Raw genomic sequence first — 15,177 nt, 5'->3', positions numbered from 1 at the left:
GTAATTCTGGCGAGAATTGACCAAAAGGTGTTTTTCTGCGTTAAAACATCAAATAAGCCATGTAGACAATATTTTTCATTGATCAACCACTACAGAGCTTGGCCTGGTACAGTATATGCTATATCCCCAAATCATAAACAGTGGATTAGACTTGAACTTGGCTTTGTTGAATCTATTTCTTTCAGCTTAACGTTGGCTACAAAGAGCATTCATAGCCTAGAGAAAACAATAAAAAAATGTATCTGCAATGTTCCAGGGAAATAGGCTTACATAGGCTATTTTTAGGCTGTCCCTGTTTGATCACAGGTTCAAGAAAACGCCTTAGAGTGGATATAACTTCAATGCATTCTAGTTATATTTCATGTACTTTATTTCATGTTGAGTTTTGCTTCCCAGCATGCATTGCAATTCATTTACGCATTTTGGGTTATTATTAGTTTGTTTTGAATTTTGAAACAATATGGTTTGAACAATTTAGCTTAGGCTAGCCTAGGCCTACTCTGATGATGTTTTTGAACAATATGCTATGGGATATGCCCATTAAAATTTTTTATTAGTTTATTAAGAAAAAGACACTGTAGATGTGAAAGTATCATATCCTAGCCCGGTATAAAGGTCCATGTCTACTCACTAACACTATAATGCGTAAGGAGGACGTGATGGTGCATCAAGCATGACTGGTCGAAGTGTAAACATGAGGTACTGTAAGTGTAGCCTGATTGTGTAATTGTCAGGTAAATCATAAATGCGATCTCAGGTTACGACAATCTCTCTCCTAGCAGCCTACCGGTATGTTCATTCATGAAGCCTACAAGATGTAGCCTAATAATGTGTAATCACGTTTCATGTTTTTTTTTTTTTACCATCGCGGAAATATAAACGTTGCGCGCATAACGTCGCGGTGAACATTAAAGGACGTCCCCTCAAAGTCTCGGGGATGTCCTTTAGACTTCCCGAACACAGGTCCGCCAAGGGAACCCTACACAATGTCGAGGAAGGTGACGTTCGCCAGGGGACCTTTAGGGGACGTCGCCGGGACTTTATTTTGTTTACTGGGTAGCCTACTCTTGGGTGAACTTCGTCTTTGTAATGTGGTTTGAGCAATGTGGTCTCTTGAGCAATGTGGTCTCTTGAGCAATGTGTTTGCTCGATCGTTTTATTGTGAGTGTGTTTGGCTTGGTTTCTTGATGGCTAGCTCGCTAGCTAGTGGGGGTTTTAGCGTAGCAGTCACTTGCTACCAAACATGTTTGTTTGCGTTCTGAATCCAGGTTCTCGTTGTGTATTTAGATATCTAGATCGGCCTTTGAATGTTGTCTGATTTGTCGCCTGTATCACGCGATATGTCCGGCTGAACATAATAGCACTAATGCAGTGCCCTGACCTCTGCTAGTTAGCACATATTCCGAAGCTGCAGGGGTATGGAAGAATATTAGAATATTAGTACGTGTGTACAAATCTATTCTACAGGTACGGATCAGTTTTACAGCTACAAATCATCCTACAGTTAAAAATATTTTACCATTACAAACATATTCTACAATTACAAATCAATATTCTACGCACAAAAAGTTGTCCTACAGTTACAAATCTTTTCTGCAAGTGCACAGACTTTTGCACCACCTTATGGATGAGAAGTGTATTGTGTGTGTGCATCAAGATTTGTAACTGTAAAACTAATATGTGATTTAACAAAAAAATAACACGAACGATTTTAAGTATTACTTATATGTCCTTCACTTACAAATATATTCCACAGGTACTAAACCTTCCACAGTTGCTTGTCTTTGAATTACAAAGCTATTCTGCCATTACGAATCTCTGCCGCTGCAGAAGTATTTTCTACAAGTATACAGATACTTTTGAGACTGTTCTGGCACTTCCTGTTGAATAGCCAATGGCGATGCTCAGGTTTGGCTAGCCAATCAGGAATCTAAGTTCACTAACCAATCACAGAGTCAGGAGGTAGCACACCCCACCCCACGTGGGTTGAAGAGGATCGACTGTCAGAAGAACGAGGATGTTATGCTCACAATGGTGCACACGGGAGACACGCTGGCAAAACGATATAGCTTACATTAAATTTGCTTTAAGTCTTGTGATCTATCTGAAAATGATGTTTATTAAAATTAGTCTACTTCCTTCTGTGAACTGTCCCATATTCTAAGCAGATTCATGAGCCACGGCACACAGTGAATGTAACAAAAAAGACTCTGGTGTATAGGCTTAGGCCACTTGTCACTGCATTCTTCCGGGGCAAAAGTATGTCCATGTCGTGTATGTGTCGAAAACTAGCATAGTTAGCTAATCATAAGGTAAGTATATATTAGTCCAGTGTTTTTCAACCACTGTGCCGGGGCACACTAGTGTGCCGTGAGAGATCATCAGGTGTGCCGCAGAAAATTACCCAAATGTCACTCACTGGTCCAGAAAAGCAACTTTTGCATCAAAGAATTTATAACCACATGCTCTCACTGATTGTATGATTCCACTATTTGTGGTATGCATTGTACAACGGGGGCCCCATATCCAGTATTCACAGAATCATCACATATCCAGTTCATAACAACAATTAAATTAGATATAGTCACCTACAAATGAAACAGAGAGCGCTTGTTTTATTGAGCAGGTCTTGCATAGAAACCATAAGGCCATATCTGTGTATTATTTGAAATTTTAGGCTATGGTATGTTTATTTTTTCTTCACACAGGATGTTAGTGTGCCGTGGGACATTTTAAGTGTCAGAAGTGTGCCGTGGCAAAAAAAGGTTGAAAAACACTGTATTAGTCTATGCCGCGAGTGGCCAGCTGTTGCGAGAGAAAATTAAGACCATATGCCTATTTGCTCCGGAAAACTTAAAATTGTGCTGTGGATTGTCATGACAGAGAAGTCTTAGTATGTTAAGCTTAGGTCACTAGCCTATGGCGTTTACGTTTTGATAGCTAGGTTATGTTGCTAGTTTATACCAAGGTCCACATTGCATGAGGCCAGCTATTGGGAGAAAAATGGACATAATTTCGCCTGGAAAACAACAAAATATGATGTGGATGGTCATTGTACGCTTGAGATGCGAGAGTGAGCTAAGTTAACAGATCAATGGAGAGAAGTTTGTCATCATGACAGCATCACAGATTCTCTTTAGAGTTTAGACCATCATGGAGTTTACGTGCACAGCGCAAGCACAAAACGCCCTGCTCAAACACACTCCTGGCTCTGTGATTGGTAAGTGAACTTAGATTCCTGATTGGCTAGCCAAACCTGAGCATCGCCATTGGCTATTCAACAGGAAGTGCCAGAACAGTCTCAAAAGTATTCGTATACTTGCAGAAAATACTTGTGCGAGCGGCAGAGATTTGTAATGACAGAATAGTTTCGTAATTGAAAGACAACAACTGTGGAAGGTTTAGTACCTGTGGAACATATTTGTAAGTGAAGGACAAATGAGTAATACTTAAAATTGTTTGTGTTATTTTTTGTTAAATCACAAATCATTTTTACAGTTACAAATCCTGATACACACACAATACATGTTGTATCACATGTGATACACACACAGTTTATTAAAAAGATAGTTTAGAAAAAGTAGCGTTCACGTATACAGTGTATATGTATACATCATGTATATCTTGGGAAAACAGTCACGTGAATGCTCATTCATTTAGGATTTTTTAGAAATCCCTTAATTTCATATAACATCCTGTGCCAACAAAGCTTCTGTATTATCTACATAAACAGTACAAGGCAGAACAAGCTCAACTACCTCGTACGTAAAATTGGGCTCCCATAAGAAGAATATTTAACATGTCCGGTTGTAGGGAAGCTAACTTTTTCTGTTGCACCGTATTGGTGTATAACCGTATTGTTTGGATAAGAAGCTCAGTCCAGCCAGCCCGGAACTCATGAACAAAACCTATGTAAGCTAAGCCTACAAGCCGAGGTAAAGCATTACATAGAGGCAAGTAGGCCTATACCTAATTAAAAAAACGGCACTAATAATTTCAGAGGTTTTCGATGGATTGACAGTAGGCTAGGTCAGAAAAGTGGAAAGAAGATTATTCTTTTACCAATGACTGTGTTTGAAGATAATCATTTCTGGTAGTTTCAACATTAACACAACCTGATATCCCTTGTGTTGATGATGTTAATGATAATAAAAATAAATGTTTAACTTTGAAGGTGAAGTGTGATAAGAATTTCTATGTGAACCATCTATCAGACGAGTTACAAGATTCAGTTTGATGGCTAATGTCACAAAGTTAAGTTTGAGTCTGTGCAGTACGATGGGGGGGGGTTCAACTGGAATAACGTTCAAATTTGTGTCAGTGCCCTCCCATTGAAAACAATGGAGTCTGTTCGTCCTTTTCGTCCATTCGTTCTTTTACAGTCTATGGTCCAAAATTGGTCTGGATCCGTTTGACGGATCTGGTGCGCTTATTGTGTGTGGTACGGACCCGTTTATCAGATCTCAGCTGGTGTTCTGTCAAACTGGGCTACCTGTCGAGTTGAGCTACAGCGCAAGCGCAGTTGAAAAACCTGTCACAATCAAATGTTGGGAGTAGAATGACTTTCATTTTATGCTACCTTTCTCAACACCGAGGTAACTCGGAAACGTCGACGTGAGGTAGGTTAGTCAACATGTAGAGATATATACGATGCGTAACAATGATGTAAAATAAATAGCGAGGTAGGTTAGTCGACGATGTGTAACGGTCATGTAAAATAAATAGCCATAAATACATTATATTAGCCTGACGTAGCCATACTCAATTCTTGTGAGAATATGAGTCTGATACTGCTCCATTGGGACGTAATTATGGGGTGTGTTTCAACCGATACGGGGGAATGCCTCTGCACTCAATTGGATAGACCTACCCAATCAGCGCAATGAAATAGCTTACCGTGAGATGTAGGAAGAACACACAAACCTTCCTTCTTCTCCACAAATGCCTTAAAGGGATATTCCACCATTTGGGGAATTACACTCATTTTCCACCTCCCCTTGAGTTAAACAATTGATTTTTACCTTTCTCCAGTTCATCCAGCCGTTCTCTGAGTCTGGCGATACCAGTTTTAGCTCCAGCCTAGCATAGATCATTGAATCTGATTAGACCATTAGCTTCTCGCCTGCTATAGTTCCATGTCAAATCAACTTAGAAAATCGCTACATTTGATTTTCTGTTGGTCTTATTACACTTTTTAACTTGAGAGGAGACAAGTTTTAAATAGGAAAATTACCGGAAATCTTGTCACTTTTAAACGTGATGCTAGCAGGCGAGATGCTAATGGTCTAATTCGATTATATGCTAGGGCTGGAGCTAAAAGTGCTATCGCCAGACTCTGAGAACGGCTGGATGAACTGGAGAAAGGTAAAAATCAATTTTGAGTGTAGTGAAATGAGTGTAATGAAATGAAAATGAGTGTAATTCCCCAAATGGTGGAATATCACTTTAACATTGTTTTCTGGTCTTTTGTAAAAGTCATTGTGCTGTCAATATCTCCTACAACACTCATTAGCAAAATCTAAGAGATACGTAGTAGGGTAGGCTATTAGAAAAAAACTGACAGCCGATATCCCCTCCGTTTTTAAAAATAATTCTGTTGAACACTGATATGCTACAAACATGTTATAAACACCTGGGAAAGGCTGTCGCAAATCCCTTGAACAGGCGGTCCATCAGAGATTTCAAACGAACAACATGTCACAATGCAACATGCCGTTTTCCCTTGATGAAAGTGAAACCATGAGTTTTCCCACATCTCAAACTTTGGCCAAAGTTTTCAGAAATAATCGTTTTCAGTGATAAAACCTCATTGAAATAATATGCATTTTCCATATGGAGTCTTAGAAGCCATCTGTCTCCTTCTAGCCACAGGGTTTTTGTTGCAAACATAATCAACCTAAGCGTGCTCAGATGACGTGATAGACGAGGCGCTGTTGCTCACCTGTCCATCATCGTACCCAGGCTAACATTATATGGGAGCATGCCTATGTTCCCACAGCCCTATGTTCCCTAACCAACTCACCCCTATTATATATATAAAAAACAATGACTGATTTCCCATGTGTCTGTTCTTGTAGCTGGGTAGTTAGCTAGCTGGACAAGTTCATCCACACCAAACTCTGTTGTACTTGTCTGACTGCATTGTGCCAAGTGTAAAGTTTGGTGGAGGGGGGATTATGGGGTTGTTTTTCAGGAGCTGGGCTTGGCCCCTTAGTTCCAGTTAAAGGAACTCTAAATGCTTCAGCATACCAAGAGATTTTGGACAATTCCATGCTCCCAACTTTGTGGGAACAGTTTAGGGATGGCCCCTTCCTGTTCCAACATGACTGTGCAGTGGTTCTCAAATGGGCGTATGCGTACCCCTGGGGGTACGTGAAGGCACTCCAGGGGGGACGTGAGATTTTAAAATATACATATATTTAAAAAGTAGAATCCATGCAAAAATACTTTAAAAACAATTATTTAATAAATATTTCAGGAAAATATCATATTTAATTTCATATTTCAGTACGCTATTCAATTTCATTATCCTAAAAACCCAGAGTCCCCCCCATACCAGGATGGTTCGACCCAACCTGTCACATGCCACCCGGCATCACCTGTCAATCACTGTCAAAACTCAAACGATGGAGTCGTGGTTGAAGCGTATCGGTAATTCTTGTGAAAACACGGAGGGACAAGTGGCAAAGAAGGCCAAACCAGAACTGGCAAAATTCCGGCTGTATCTTGAAGAATATGTTTTATTTGGATTTACATCAACAAGTTGTAACCCACCCAAGGCACTGTGTTTTTTCTGTGGGGAGAAATTAGCGAATTCATATGCGAGTCAAGGCAGGTGACCCAATACTTTTGGCAATATAGTGTATCTGGCAATTAGGGAACAAGCTTGAAGAACCCTGGAGGGTCATGGTAGAAGAGCAAGCACTTGGAGAAAGGCTGACTGGAGTTGAAGTCTTGCTTGCTGTAAGGCAAGTGTTCTCTGCAAATGAGCTGTCCTGACGAGGTGTCATTCAAATTAGTTTCAGGATTTTTTTTTTCTTCAAGCAGACATAAAGTATTTTATGCCGAAGACTTGCTACAGATGGTGTGTCTTCCAAAGGCTCCTCTGAACCCATAACACAGAGTGTGAATTCAAAGTCATCCACATGCCCTTTTGTGGATTTCCCATTAGGAAAAAACATTGTCTTTCCATCCTCAACGATTTTTTTCATGGTTTTTACCTTTCCTGACTATAATTTCTCTTGTGCCACCTCCAGTTGGACATCTAATCTGTTTCAAAAGACCATTGTAATGGTTCATCCATCCTACTTCAATTTTTCTTGTACTTTTCTCTGCATTTTTGTTCCCAGCGCCCAAACGTTTGCAAGTATGGGTTTGAGTGCCTGTTGGTGCTATGCCACTGCAGGGCAGTTTCATTTTGGACTGAAGCCGATCAATAAGGATTCTCTTCATGACATTCGCCATTGGTCCAGTTCCTGGCAAACACTCTGTCTCCCAGATGAGGTATACACCTGCACAAGGTGTTGTCTTCTTTTGCAGCCATAACGTCTTGGTTCACCTGAGAGTGTAAAAAAATTATCAGACCTATACACTCACCTAAACAATCATTAGGTACACCAGGCTAGACCCCCTTTTGCCATTTTAATACAGTGAACTCATTGTAATGATCAAGAAACATTTCGAAATGATCCAAGCCTTGGGACATGGTGCGTTATCCTGCTGGATGTTAGATCACATCCTGATCGTATAAGCTTTCAGAACATATATGGATTATATGGTTGGATCAGTTTTGCCTTTATGGTACACACCAAAATGTATTATGTGTGCACTTGTCACCAAAATCCATAAAAATCACATTAATTACACTGGGAGTTCATAAGGCATTTTCATAAGGCTGTAATTTTACTTTAATTTTAAACATTTTAATACATGCTGTTTCTTGGTAAGGCCCCACTTCATAGATTTCAATTATTTGACCTGACTATTACCTCTTATGTTAATTGTTAACAGTTTACTGTTATGTACCAGCATTCCTACCATCATCTTGTTAAACAATGACACCTACTGTCAGATCTGTAAACTGTTGTGCAAATATTTTCTTACAGTTTTTCTCAGTCGCTTTGGTGCTTTTCTCAGATCAGAATGAAAATTCTCATAACTATTAGTTCAACCTCCACAACATCATTTGTGCACATCATAGTAGCAATTTCTCCTTCCTCTGAACAAATTGCAAATGCTTTTGGACATGTATCAGTTGCTTTGTCATGTCAGTCAAAATGAACTATACTTATGGATGCTGAATAGTCGTTCCCAATAAAACTAATAGTCTTCATTTCATTGCTTGAGTCATTACATACAAAATTGGTGAACTAGTTATCAAATTCTGTCACAATGCTGTAGAATTGCAAAGAGCATATACAGTAAAAATGTGAAACGTACATATTCAGTGTCTTGTACTCACTTACTCTCCTAACTACAGCATTTCTAACTTTACTGTTGATTTCAAATGGCTGTACAAGTACTGTATAGTGCTGTCTTGAGCATTTTCAGGTAGTGTCACCGAGTTCTGACCTTTTTTTGCATTGGAAAACACTGAGAGAATAAACTGTCATAATGAAAACATGACAAAGCCATTTGACTATCTTGTTCATAAACAATGGTGTCAAGACTTCTCATTTTGATGACACTGGCAGTTTCATTGACATAAATACTTGCTTTTGAGGAATGGACTATCCATTTTGAGCAAGTGACGTGCTTTTGTAGGTTATCCACTAGGTTTTGCAGTTTGCACTAATTGTTTTGAGAAATGCACTAACTGCTGTGCAAATGTTAATAGTGATGTGAGAAAAGCACCAAAGCGACTGAGAAAAACTGTAAAACAACAGCTTTTCTCTTCAAACATAACTAAGAAAATAATTGAATAGTAGGCTATTTGCAATAAAATTCGGAAGAAGCGCATGCCTTGCAATATGTCTTTTAAAGTGTATCCTAAAAAATCTCTAACGGTTACACTATTTATCTTTCTATCTAGGTTATCTGGGATGCTGATGAGTGTGAAGCCGACAAAAAATCTTAGCAGCTAGACACAGAGACAGCACTGTGTATGTGCTAGCAGCTAGCGCTACTGACCAGCTTTTTAAAACCATGAACTAACAGGCTTAGCACCAGCAGCCAAAGATGATTTTACTATACTTGAATTCAGCAATAATCAAGGCACTACTGCATTAACCACACCAGCGGAAAAGAAAACTGTAGTGCTGACAGCTAGCTGTAGTCCCTTGCACTAGCCTCCTGCTAGGTACAACGGGGTCATCCCTATGTTCCCCGCTCTGTGTTAGGGTTAGGATATGGTTATGGTTAGGGTTTTAAAAAAGGGTCCTATGTTCCCCGGTCCCATACAAAGCGGGGAACATAGGTACGCTCCTGGTACAACAGGTACGCTTCAATTTTATGCACAGATAGGCCACCTTCAATAACGTTTGTGAAATTTGAACATGTCTCACCTTGTCCTCCATCATCCTGGTGATGTTCTCCTCTGCTACCCCAATCTCTCTCAAAGCTTCATAAAACTGCATTGTGCATCTGACACCTGTCTTCTTCCTCGTCTTCGTACTCTCTTTGTCAAGCAAAGAGGGCGTGACAGTAGCAGCTAGACGTTTTCTCGGTCGTTTTCCCGTGATCACAAAATAATTGTGTTGTTTTCCCCGATTAATTATCTTGATATATATATATATATATATATATATATATATGACAATGGCCTCTCTTGGCTTCTGTAGATTGAACTAATTGGTAACCGGTGTTTTGGAACCGACAGCTCGGGTTTAGTCACAATGGGTTCAGACAACCCAGAGGTTAAGTTTTATCTCAGTGTTTGTTAATCCGCCTTTCTGGAATAGACCCCCAGGATTGATATTGGTAAAGCTGTGCAGATTAAAGGCCCTATTTTGATGATCAGAAACACAGTGCAAAGGGTATTCTTATCACAACGCAAAGCTTATTCCTCAAATTTTTCGCCAATTAACGACCTACGGTGTGGTCTGGCGCATTATCTAAAAATCGCTATCGTACACCATCTAAAAAGCATTATGCCACTGACCCAAGAAAAACCTGGTCTATAGCTAGCTAAAGGCGCATATGAAGCACAGCTGAAGACGCACTGTCATGAGATGTAAATACCGGTTCCATACGGTCTCGCGTGTAGCTATCAAAATACTGATGCTCTGTTTGAAGTTGCGCTGCTTGCTTTTTAAGGGAATGACAGATGTCATTTTCATTGGATTAAAGGATTAAGAACAATTTCGTCATTTCGATTAGTTAGAGTCAACTTTATTGTCATTGTACAGAGTACAAGTACAGAGACAACGAAATGCAGTAGGTTTCGTTGGAGAGTGCGGACAACGATCCCGCTACCTTTTGCATTTCCACAACTTGACAAAGGAGCGACACGGTCTGGCGGACGAGAGCTTTCCAGGTAAGTTAAAATACTGTAGCGTCGGTGTCTACTACTAGACTATGTGTGCTAGACTCCCCTCATGCTGTGCGGGCGGGGTACGGGGAAACTGGAGGTGTTTTACCTTTTATTTTGGGTTTATTAGTGTGTTACTGTGTACTGTAGTTTTGCCTTTCGTGTAACCCTTGTGTCGCACTGAGTGTTGCTACCCTGTTTGTGTATTAGATAGATAGATAGATAGATAGATAGATAGATAGATACTTTATTGATCCCCAAGGGGAAATTCAAGATTTTTGTGCGAGTGTGATTGATCAGTGAGATTTGGTGGGGCCAACCAACATTTTGCTGCGTAGGCTACATAGGAAATTTTAGTTTGGCTCATTCAGCATTATTACCGTAGGCTACAGCAAAAAAAAAAAAACGTACATCACGTCCCAGAGTTAAATTAACATTGGTATCAAAGGGATCTACTACTAGGACTTCGGCCTGAACCTGCGTTCATCTGATGCTGTGTCGTCCTAAGGGTGTTTTGTCATTTTTTTGTAATTTAATAAATGTTTGTATTTTTTAACTTTTAAATGCATCAATCGGGTGCACTTTCAAAAAAGAGGTCAGACTTGCTTTTTTTATGGAAATATTTGTGCTGTAGCCTAAACTTTTTTGCACTTCAGAATTATAACCATGCACACACAGGTGGAATAGTTATGGTGATATTGCAATAAGTTCACAACCACAAAACATATATGCTACATTTCAGTTCCGAAATGTTCAAAAATGTGTGTACATTTCAGCACTCCATGAAATTATGCAGAAGTGGTCACCTGTGTTATTCAGCTAGTTCATTTAAGATAAGATATTGGTCATTGTAATGGCCATCTAGTCTATAGCCTATGCTCTTCCTTTTTCAGGACATACTGGGAATGATGTGAATGTTTGCATATGGCTTATGTCAGGCAAGAAAAAAAATATTTGTGTCTCATTATTTGATTTTCGTCATATGTTTGCATTAATGTTACTAGGAAGCATGCCATTAGAAATATATTCATGTATCTCTGTAAGTGGGATAGTGGGATAATCTATGGCTGAGCAATTTACAAAAATGTATACTGACAAATAGTTTACATTAGAATAGGCTACATTATAATTTCGCCCCAATGAGACTATGTAGAAATGTGTTGCAATTTCAAAACCGGATTACTCAGGATCCACTCATTGCACAGAGGCATGCTTAATATCCTCGTATTCGGTACGGTTTGCTGTTTATTGTGATATTGGGTTTGCCATGTGTTGTGTGAAGGGTTAGTGAGATATTTAACCGAGAGTAATGGGTGTGCACTGTGTGCAAAATGCAAATATGATTAAATTGCATGCAAGTTCAATGCTAATTTTCTCGCAAACCATTTATCACAGCAATTTGGTAGTTTAGTTGAACCTCATCTGCCAGGTATTTGACCTATCAGGTTGACACTTCAGCGTGAAAAATACTCAATAAATACTCAAAGCATACCTGAAGCCGGGAAAATGCGGGGGGAAATGCGCCTGGGATGGCTTGCGAAGTAGCATCGCAAATGAGAGAAAGAAAATTCCACAGACAGGGGGTGCTGAACCCCCTCACCGTCTCTGAAATCATAACTAGTCGATCACGAGTGGCTCAACAGGTAGATCTATAGATAAACTCATCTTTCAGGCATTTGACCGACCGGGTTGACACTTCAGCGTGAGAAATCGGGGGTGTGGCGTGTGAAACTAATCAATTGTTTGTGTCTCACGGCCAATGCATGAGAGTTGGCAGCCCTGCTCATGTGTCCCTTGTACTGTGTCTATCCTAGCGTTCATGGGCTTCGGAAAAAACTTTTTCCCAGTGAAAACATCAGTCCGTGTCATTCACGTCACGTAATGTGTGAGCCAGAGTCAAACTGGGGCTAGCTAACAGGTTTTGCTAACAGAGTTGCCCAGTTAGGGGCTCGTCATCACTTTTGTCGTCATGTTGTAGTTCGTTTGTAGTCAGGGCCTGAAGTTAACTTTTTTGTCCACCAGCCACTGTGGCAGGTGAAGTTTGAAATCCACCTGCCACAGTGGTTTTTTACCAGCCAAAATGGTGAACGACTCTTGAACTTGTACAGAATACACATTACAGTACTCAAGTAAAAGCAAAAAAGTACTTTTTTTGTAGGCCTACATTTTTATATTTTTGATGGACCTTTAAAGGGATACAAAAGTATCCTTTATGCCTATTTGCTTTTCTCCTCCTCTGTAGGCTAATCATATAGTCAAACATATTTTAAAAGGCCAATTCAAATATATTTTATTTAATATACTTTATCATAGCCAGAATAAATAAGCATTACGTGGCTATGGATTGAAAAGCAGTCTTCCAATACATTGCAGCGGATTCTTCTGCTTTGCATTGCTAGAAGTCTGGTTATAACTCCACCATACAGACAATGTAACCTAAAAACAATGGCTATATTATGGGTAAACCTATATTTAGGCTAAAATAGCCTAGGCATATCCACTCGGGCAGAGCGACAGAGCAGGCTATCTGTTTTCTCAGCCGACCGTCTCATGTCATGTCCTGCAACATTGAGGCTACATAAATGAATGCTAGGCTTTTTCTAACTTGTATGCTCGATTTCCAGTGCATTTGCTTTGCTTGTAAATTAAGTTGCAGGCCTACTTTCCTTGTCCAATGTGATTGTTGAACGATGCTGGCCAGAAATGAATATACGTGAAAGTTTCCGTGTCATGTCATAGCCTACCTCTAGTCTCGTTGCTACTCTGGCAGCCTCACCAGAAGATGCAGCAACTGTACGTCATTGTGTTAACTGAGCTGTTAGTAGGCTGCTTTTATAATCGTGGGCTAACGCATTCTGAAGCCCTGTTTCTTTTCTCCGGAGAGAGGTGCGCTTTTCTCCCTCGAGATACTTTCTCCAATAATAAACTTGTAGGCTACTCGTAACGTAAGGCAATTGAAATGTAGCAGAGTAAAAGAGTATATTATTGGCTCAAAAATGTACTTGAGTAAGAGTAGAAGTAGGCTACCGTTTTGAAAAAGGAAAGTCGTTTGCCGTTCCTCGAAAAAAAAAAATGTAACGCGTTAGGCTACTACCCACCCCTGCAAATGGGTTTGATCTCGCTTTCTCCGAGCCATAGCCTACAAACGGCAATCTGGACAGTGCATCTCCTTGCTCAGTGTTGTGTTGTCTTATTGGCTACCCGCCAACGTGGCAGGTACATTGACAGTTTCACCCGCCAATCACAAAAGTTACCCGCATTTGGCGTGTGGGCGGGTGCCAATTTCATGCCCTGTTTGTAGTCCATGTGGCCTTTCATGTCCAACAGTTTTAATGTGAACTTGGGAATTTGCCGTTTTTGTCACTTGAAAGCTGCATATCTTTCTTTCACAAGTGTCTTACACTAGCCTGGGTTTTCCCATGTTGCCTTACGCGCGCAATTTTATTCACGCTGCTAGGCAGCCTGGATACCATGGAGCAAATTTTCGATGAGATGAGGTCTGACGTTAGCCAGACTAGTCTTACACTATATTTTAAGCAAATACAGTTGGTTATTTAGGATTAGTGAGTGTATGTTTTAACCTTTGTTGTGGCATCCGTGTTTGTCACATTCCGACGGCAAAGCACATGAACACTTGCTGTGGGAAAAACAAAGTAGCCACGGGGGCGGTCCTTGTCATTCCAAAGTGCCATGAATGCACCATTAGTCTCTCGCTTCTGTTCACAATAAAGACGACTGATTGAACCTCATTTTCTTGAGTCGTTACAAAATGAGTAACACTAGCTTACACAAAATTTAAAGTATTGTAAGTCGCCCTCTTTTTTGTAAATTGCCTTTGGATCAAATTGTGTGCTGAGTGTAAATGTAGGCCTTATTTATTTATTTAATAATTATTTGAAAGCCACACAGCCGCATACAATCGCACACGTGACTGTGTATGGTAATAAGGGGATTCGACTTGATGTAGCCGTCTGCAGCCATCATAAGCTGACTGTATGAATTGTGCATACGTCATGCAGTCAGCTACAGACCGCTGCAGGCGGCTACATCAAGTTGAATCCCCTTATTGCCTGTGCACTCAGAATTCCCTGGCTGCAGCAGTTTCCTACTGTCTATGGAGGTATATTTATCAATAAAATCTATCCTCCTCAAACTGCTTCAAGAGAAAAAAACATGGAAGCTGAGAAGTCACTGTAGCCTACTGTAGTTCTAGGCTGGGTAGCTTAATGCATTACCCTAGCTACATACCAGAGGCGATTTTGCTGTAAGACTACAGGGGAAGCTCAGCCTCCTAAAATATCATAGAAAATCGCATCAAATAACACTATTACATTAGCTAAGCTTCTAGCCTACTATTCCAACTAGAACATGCTGAAAACATGTTCATTTTCATGGCTAGTTTGTTCAGCAATAAGGTTTTGCCGGTCATTTATCGTGATTTCGCAACCTTAATACATTGCTGTGACAACACGATCTATCAAAAAAAACATGCAAAAAACCCATAGATGCTCGGCTTCACTGGACTTTCAATGGCACTACAGAGTGGGCTGATCTCAGTGCAGAAAAGCTACACGTTTATTGGACAAGCGCCACAAAATCGTCATTTCCGGCGAAGCCCGGCGTCTCTGGGAGTGAATGGGACAGTGGGATTCCGACAGCCGAGCTTCTTTAGACTTTAGTTTGAAATGGGAGAATGTCTTGTTTGGTTT

This window comes from Alosa pseudoharengus, unplaced genomic scaffold (assembly GCF_046254945.1).
Source record: "Alosa pseudoharengus isolate Yale_2024_CS ecotype anadromous, Long Island Sound unplaced genomic scaffold, YU_APseudo_1.1 YU_APseudo_1.1_scf_8, whole genome shotgun sequence".
NCBI lineage: Eukaryota > Metazoa > Chordata > Actinopteri > Clupeiformes > Clupeidae > Alosa > Alosa pseudoharengus.
The sequence above is the reverse complement of the archived record's forward strand: the minus strand, read 5'-3'. Positions refer to the sequence as shown.